Source organism: Euprymna scolopes, chromosome 44 (assembly GCF_053919585.1).
Source record: "Euprymna scolopes isolate OS-2025 chromosome 44, ASM5391958v1, whole genome shotgun sequence".
NCBI lineage: Eukaryota > Metazoa > Mollusca > Cephalopoda > Sepiida > Sepiolidae > Euprymna > Euprymna scolopes.
Window position 1 is genome coordinate 1,962,501 of NC_136525.1, and position 7,500 is coordinate 1,970,000.

Consider the following 7,500-nt stretch of genomic DNA (forward strand, 5'->3'; position numbering starts at 1 on the left):
GTACAAGCATAAGCCAGAAGCAGTAATTGAAAACAAGAATCACAAAATCCTATGGAACATGGACATACAAACTGATAAACTCATCCAAGCAAGAAGACCAGATGTCGTAATAATTAACAAGAAAGAAAAGTCCTGGCAAATCGTAGACTTCGCTGTTCAAGCTAGTCACAGGGTGAATGTCAAAAAAAAAGGAGAAACGGAGCAAATACACAGAGCTAGCCGGAGAGCTGAAAGGGATATGGGAGATGAAGAGAATCAAGATATTACCTATAATAGTAGGAGGACTGGGAACAATTCCGAAAATCTTTGAGAAAAGAACGGGAGAAATTGGAATCAAAGGAATGGCTGGAGTGATACAACGAATAACGATAATTAAAACAGCTAAAATATTAAGGAAAATCGGTGAATGCGGAAACTGATACATATGAACCACATGCACGGGCCAGACAAACTGCTGCAAAGGTAAAACATGAAGAAGCATTACATAGAACCAAGAACACTGAAGCTGCATAAGTTGTCTCCTTCATCCTTTCTCATTGCCCCATCATCGCCCCCTCCCAAAAGAAGGATGTCAAATAGTCGAGAAGAACCAAGGAGAGAGCGCTGACCATATTTCCGCAGGACAAATGCGAGGAGAACTGGGAACTTAGGAAGGCTTATTGCCACTCAAATTCCAGCGGAGACCAATGACCGCTGTCAGTAAGAAATCAATGATAAGTAGCTGTTGCGGTAAGGCAAATTCATTTGCAAATGTTGTTGAAAGAGGCTGAGGTTACTGGAAATCTGGGGAGACATCTTGTCACTCAGCTTCCAGGGAACAACGCAAGTTGTCTTCAAGGAGGGATCTTTAATGACCGGTGTGCAAACCCCTTGTGAGCCGATGACACCAACAATAATAACAACAACGATAATAATAATAATAATAACAATAAAAATAAAAGAATAATGAAAATAATAAAAAATAATAATAATGAAAATAACAGCAATACAAATGATAAGAAATAATAATATATACTAATAATTAATTAATTAATTAATTAATATTAAAAATAATTATAAAATAATAAAAAACGACACTAATAATAATAATAATAATAATAATAATAATAATAATAATAATAATAATAATAATATCTGTACAGGAGCTGCTAGAAAGACTCATCCTGCCTTGACAGAGTTCAAAATAGACTTCGTAACCTAGTGAGGAATGCCCCTTTCCTCTCTTTCCCAGGGAAGAGACGATGCAAGCCTGTTTGCTTTATTGTTATCTTCATAATAAGTGCTCGTCTGAGCTCCAATGTATGGTCCTCCTCGCTAACCTTTCACGATAAACACTCGCGTAGCTCAAACCACTGTTAATAATTTCCCCCGTTCTTTATCTGTGCTTAAACCTAAACATAAATTCCATCAGCAAAGCTTCTTTCTTAGAACTATACGTCTGTGAAACTCTGTTCCGTTTTCCTGCTTTCCATCTGACTACAATTTCGTAGTCTTCAAGTCCAACATAAACAAATTCTTAATGAACCGTCCCCTTGAGTAATCCAGTTTACCAAATGCCCACCACTAACGATTACTACGATATTGTCCCATTGTCTAGTGTACACTTATTAACCTTTATCCTCGAGTGGCATCCAGGCTTTGATAAGCGATGACTCCTGTGTAAAAAGAATGAAAGTAATAATAACAATAATAAAACTACTTAAGTAGTTTGTATCAACGTCTTTTTATTGGATTGTTTCCCATCTGGGCACGTCTCCATATATCTTGTTTATAACTTATATAACACCAAAATCTTTTAATATATATATATATATATATATATATATATATATATATATATATATATATCAGAGAGCCCGTACACGCCTATATACGCCTACAAAACAAAACTATCCAAATCTCAACTAAAATCAACTCATAAATTTCAAAAAACACATATTCTTACAGAGAAGCGTCTTACGAATCCAGCGAGTGTCAGAACGTCGGTTAAAATGTCAAAAGAGAGCAAAAAAAAAAAGGGTACAAAAATGGCCAATTGTTCTTCTTTCTTCTTTCTTCTTCTTTCTTCTTTCTTTTGAGACGATGTATCTCGGTGTACGAACGGTCTCTGACAACAGTTCAAGCATCAATCGACTGCTCTTTACACGGAGAAGTGCAGTGACCCATCGCTTTTTAGCTAACTCCATAATTAAATAAGATTACGTGTAATAACAAGTTTTAAACACTATATACCCAATGTAGACAGACCATATATATATATATATATATATATATATATATATATATATATAAATTCGTATTCCTGTCTATTTTGTTTGTTCACAAGTTGATTAATATATATAAAAGGTCCATTACTTAATTATTTCATTCATTCCTATATATAGTATGATTCTTGCAAAATATACAATTAAGAGGTGACGACATTTGCATATTACATTAAGGAAAATCGATATCATTAAATAGCAGTATGTTAGTTATTATTCATAGTGAGAGAATTGTTTTAAATGTTTTATTTAAGTTTATTATTAAAATTTGATTTATATTGATAACATATTTAATTTTATTTATTTTTACCAACATCGATTTTTTTTATAAAACTGTTTGCGTTATTTGAGTTTGGAGTTATTTCCCTTTCTTCTTATTTTGTTTTGTTTTTCGGCGGATAATCAAACTAAAAATAATTCACACAAATTTCAAGCATTATTTTTGGAATCAGTTCAAATAAAATAATTTCCGTGATTTCGCAGTTAACGTTTATAAAAAACTTTCATTTATGTTTTTTTACTAGTTTTTTTCTTCACATTTTTTTTGACATCGTAACTGCTAATGTTTTTTTTTCTTTTAATAACACAATAAGTCTATTTGATGCGTATTTTATTTAATTCACATTAAAACAACGTTTCTATATGAACTCTCATTCTTGATGTGATTCTCGCGTTGCCTACGCACAGTTCAAACATTTCAAAATACAACCACTAGAAACAACGCGCGGCTTTTTACAACCAGACTTTTCTTTCTCCAAATTTACAACATAGCAAGGAAGAAGAAAAAAAGAAACAACACACTGATGATGAAGTATACCTTTGAGATATATTTGTGATAAATTTCAAAAAAGTGAAATATTTGTTTAGTTTCCTAATATTACGTTGTGATTTGGCTTTCAAGCGCACTTGGTGCGTATTTTATTTCACATTTAATTTAATTTATTTCTACCGACATCGATATTTTTATGAACTGATTTCAGTTATTTCCTCTAGGAACCAACTTTGTGTTTTGTGTTTTTTTGTTGTTTTTTTTGTTTTTTGTTTTTTTGTTTTCGGCGGATAATCAAACTAAAAATAAATCACACAAACTTTCAAGTATTATTTTTGGAATTAGTTTAAATAAAATAATTTCCAACGTGATTTCGCAATAAACGTTGTGGTTCAGTGAATTTTTGTTTTAAAATAAACAAACAATTCAACTACAATTCCTTATTTAAAGCAAAAACAAAAAACTTTCATTTACATTTTTTTTACCAGTTTTTTTTTCTTCACATTTTTTTGACAATGTACCTAATTTTTTTTAAATAACACAATAATTCATAACTCATCATATTTTTATTCAGACTGAATTATTTGCAGACCGTAATAACCAATCGTTCTAGACTGAGGCAGCATTATATGAATTAACTTACAGTTGTATATAGTCATAAAAAGGTGCTCAATATACGGAGAATAGCCTCTCTTTGTGTCCCTTCTGTAGAAATATCTGGTGGAGAGTTTGTCACGTACTTCTATTTTTCGGGGGTGGGGATGGGTTACATTTTCGTGATTTCATTCGTTCTTTTATTCATGAAGTTTTTGTTCGATAACGATGAAGACATTTGATAATGAAAAACGGCTCAATTTTCTTAGTATAGCAGGTTCGTCAAAACCGAACATCATGTCGACCCTGGCAACGCTAGGTATCCATGCTAATATATATATATATATATATATATATATATATTAGCATGTGTGTGTGTGTGTGTGTGTGTGTGTGCATATATACAGGGTGTCCACAAAGTCTTTGTGGAAGCATCCTGTAGATTATGTAGCCAGACTTTGTGGGCACCCTATATATATATATATATATATATATATATATATATATATACTTAATTTACTCACATAAAATTTATATACAAAAGTATAGATTTATGCGTAAACTTTAAGTATTTACTTCAAAAGTCCTCAATACGTAGGTAGAGCTAGTTAGTAATTTATAAAATATATATGGCGATTAAGCTACACTGAATATTCCGTGTTTCATCCACTCTAGGACTATACACACACACACATACGTGTGTGTGTATATATATATGTGTGTGTGTATGTGAGTGTATATATATATATGTGTGTGTATATATATATGTGTGTATATATATATATGTGTGTGTGTATATATATATATATATATATATATATACATATATATATATATATGATTAGTTTTTTTTTTTGAAAAAGAATTCCAGCAGAGTGCTCAATTAAAAGGAAAATCCAAATTTTAAGAGCGTATTTATATTTTGTGTACAGAAAGTTGTTAGTTGAGACAGATCATTGGTACCGTCGGTTTCAAGCCCGATAATAAGGCCCGTTTAAGGTATCCTTATCAAGCTCTCTTCAGCCAATATTCGTGAGAGACGAATATTGGCTGAAGAGAGCTTGATAAGGATACCTTAAACGGGCCTTATTATCGGGCTTGAAACCGACGGTACCAATGATCTGTCTCAACTAACAACTTTCTGTACACAAAATACAATATATATATATATATATATATATATATATATATATATATATATATATATATATACATATATAATATGTGAGTATGTGTGTGCATATGTGTGTATGTGTCTATGTGTGTGTGTATGTGTGTACATGTATGTGTATGTGTGTATATATATATGTGCGTATGTGTGTGCATATGTGTGCGTGTATGTGTGTGTATACGTGTGTGCGGAATATAATCTGTTCTTTTGCTTCCTTTTATGCACTTTTTTGTTGCATGTATTTGCAGAAGGAAATGGAATTATGAAGACATTGAGTCGAACATCAGAAGAGATCAAAGAAAACACCGCCAACAACTCTGTTTCCTTGGCGTATATTTTTTGGGAGACGTAAGTACGCGCACCACACACACACACACACACACACACACACACACACACACACACACACACACACAGTCACGTATAAATGTGACGACACTTGACCTGCGATCCATTTGTGCATTAATGTGTACATTTCATGCACTATTCGACCCCAATGAAAAATAGGCATATGAAAGTTACAAGAAAGTTTTCAAAGAATAAAGTTACCGACTGCTTTCAGTTCCACGGAAATTAACGAGATTTCACGATTTCGCTTCGGAATTTTTTTTTTTTTTTTTTTTTTTTTTTTTTTTACTCGATTCGCTTAACAAAATGCGAAAATGTTCAATATATGAGAAAAAATTAAATGCGATACATAGTAGAACCCCGATATACGGCATTAAAAATTAGTAAAAAAAAAAAAAAAAATACAGTACAGTATATAATACACATGTATATAATCAAATAATATTATAAATAACACCGTAAGACGGGGAAAATACCGTAACCAGGAACTGGAAAACCATCGTATTCCACATCGTAACATAAATAAGAAACTTATCCTAGGGCGGAAAAAAAACAACACATTAGTTTGGGGGGGGGGGAGCCGACTGTAAATTCTCGTCCGTTTGTCCGTTCGTCCGTTCGTCCGTTCATCTGTCCGCACTTTTCTCAATAACTACGCCTTGGAATTTTTTGAAATTTTACACAAACATTAAACATGACACGAGTAAAAAAGCAAAAGAGCGCATTTTCCGGGAAAACTCCACTATATATCCCCACCCCCACCCAGGGGTGTCTTTCGAGTTAAAATGGCTAAAGTTGACACTTTTGTGCTTATTAAAAAAAAATTGATGCCTTAGATTTGTATAAAACTTTCTGAAAAGTTGTAACTAAGATCAAAGTGTAGTATCTATTCTTCAGATGCTGCACTTTAATTTCTTGTTCTCTGTCAGTGAAGGAGAAATCCTTCGTGACTGAGACAATTTTTATTTTTGTTCCTTTTCTCCACGTTAAAAAACGACCCTGGTGTCTAACTCTGTCCCGTGGGGAGGAATTGTAAATAGAAATTAACTGATTTCTATATAATTTTGTTTGTCTATACTTCTCGATAACTCTTGGGTGTGCCCCAGGGGTTCTTTTAGGGCTAATAAAAACCGCTCCATTTTTGGGGACTAGTTTACCATATTTGTCCAAAATTTTCTGTGTATGTCTATTTAGCAGTTTTGCATGGTGTTGAACTTAGAGAGGAGGGGCAAATGATGGACTTAGTCATTTCTTTTTTTGCATGGTTCAGTACTCGAATTTACATATGTTAAGGCCTAAAATTGCACCGTTTGTTAATTTTTCACCAGGATTTGACGTCCCCTGGGGGCATTTGAGACTACATGGGGGAGGGATGCTAAACTTAGTAATTTCTTATGCCTTGTGCACTCACGTGGGGGCCATGCACGCTTCACTTGTTTTACATAGGAGTCGACACTTATCAAGGCCCGGAGTCTACTCGAGGATGAGGGTTAATGAGTACATAATAGTCAATGGGATAATATCGTAGTAATCGTTAGTAGAGGAAAACGTAGAAAACAAAGTATGGTACATCTTCTTCTTCTCTATCTCTATATAAATAAAATGAACTCATTTTTTCTCGTCTGATTTTGACCTTAATAGGATTAAAAATCAAGATATTTCATGCAAATATAATATGCACAAACGGCAGAACAATATCTGAGGTGTGTTATAGGCTTATTATTTCTCAAATTCCTCGATAATCTTAGATTTCTATACTTTTTCTGCTGAGAAGTCACGGCCAAAATCGGTTAAGATAAATGGAAGTGGTAAAATATTTTCTCTCTTATAAATTCCTCCTCCCACTGCCACCACTTAACACCGTTTGGGGATCGTTCACAAGGAACAGTTGAAAAGAGAACACCGGTTTGGCTTCGTAGTTCGTTCATGTGAAGTTATTTAAAATCACTAAACTAAGCTGCAGTGCTCTGTGGCGTAGTGGTTAGCGTGCTGGACAATTCACATTATATTTTCACGTTCGCGCCGACCTACCGTAGTCGTTTTTTTTTTGTTTTTTTTTCCTAAACAACTGGAATTGACTTTTCTTGGTGGCCGAACTGTTAACGTTGCAGATGTTTGTTTTTTTTTGTTTTTTTTTTCACACTTTATTTTCCTACTTTTACTCATGACTCCGGGTTTGATCCTTCCTACTTACCTACCATAACATTTTTTAAAACTCGCCCCCCCCCCGTCCCGGAAACAAACACTCGGGCAGTTCGAAATAAATTGCTGCATTCTTTTACATTATATGCCGACACTAACGGACATATTATTCTGTATATCTGACACCGATTTTCCTTAAATACCAACTTCGT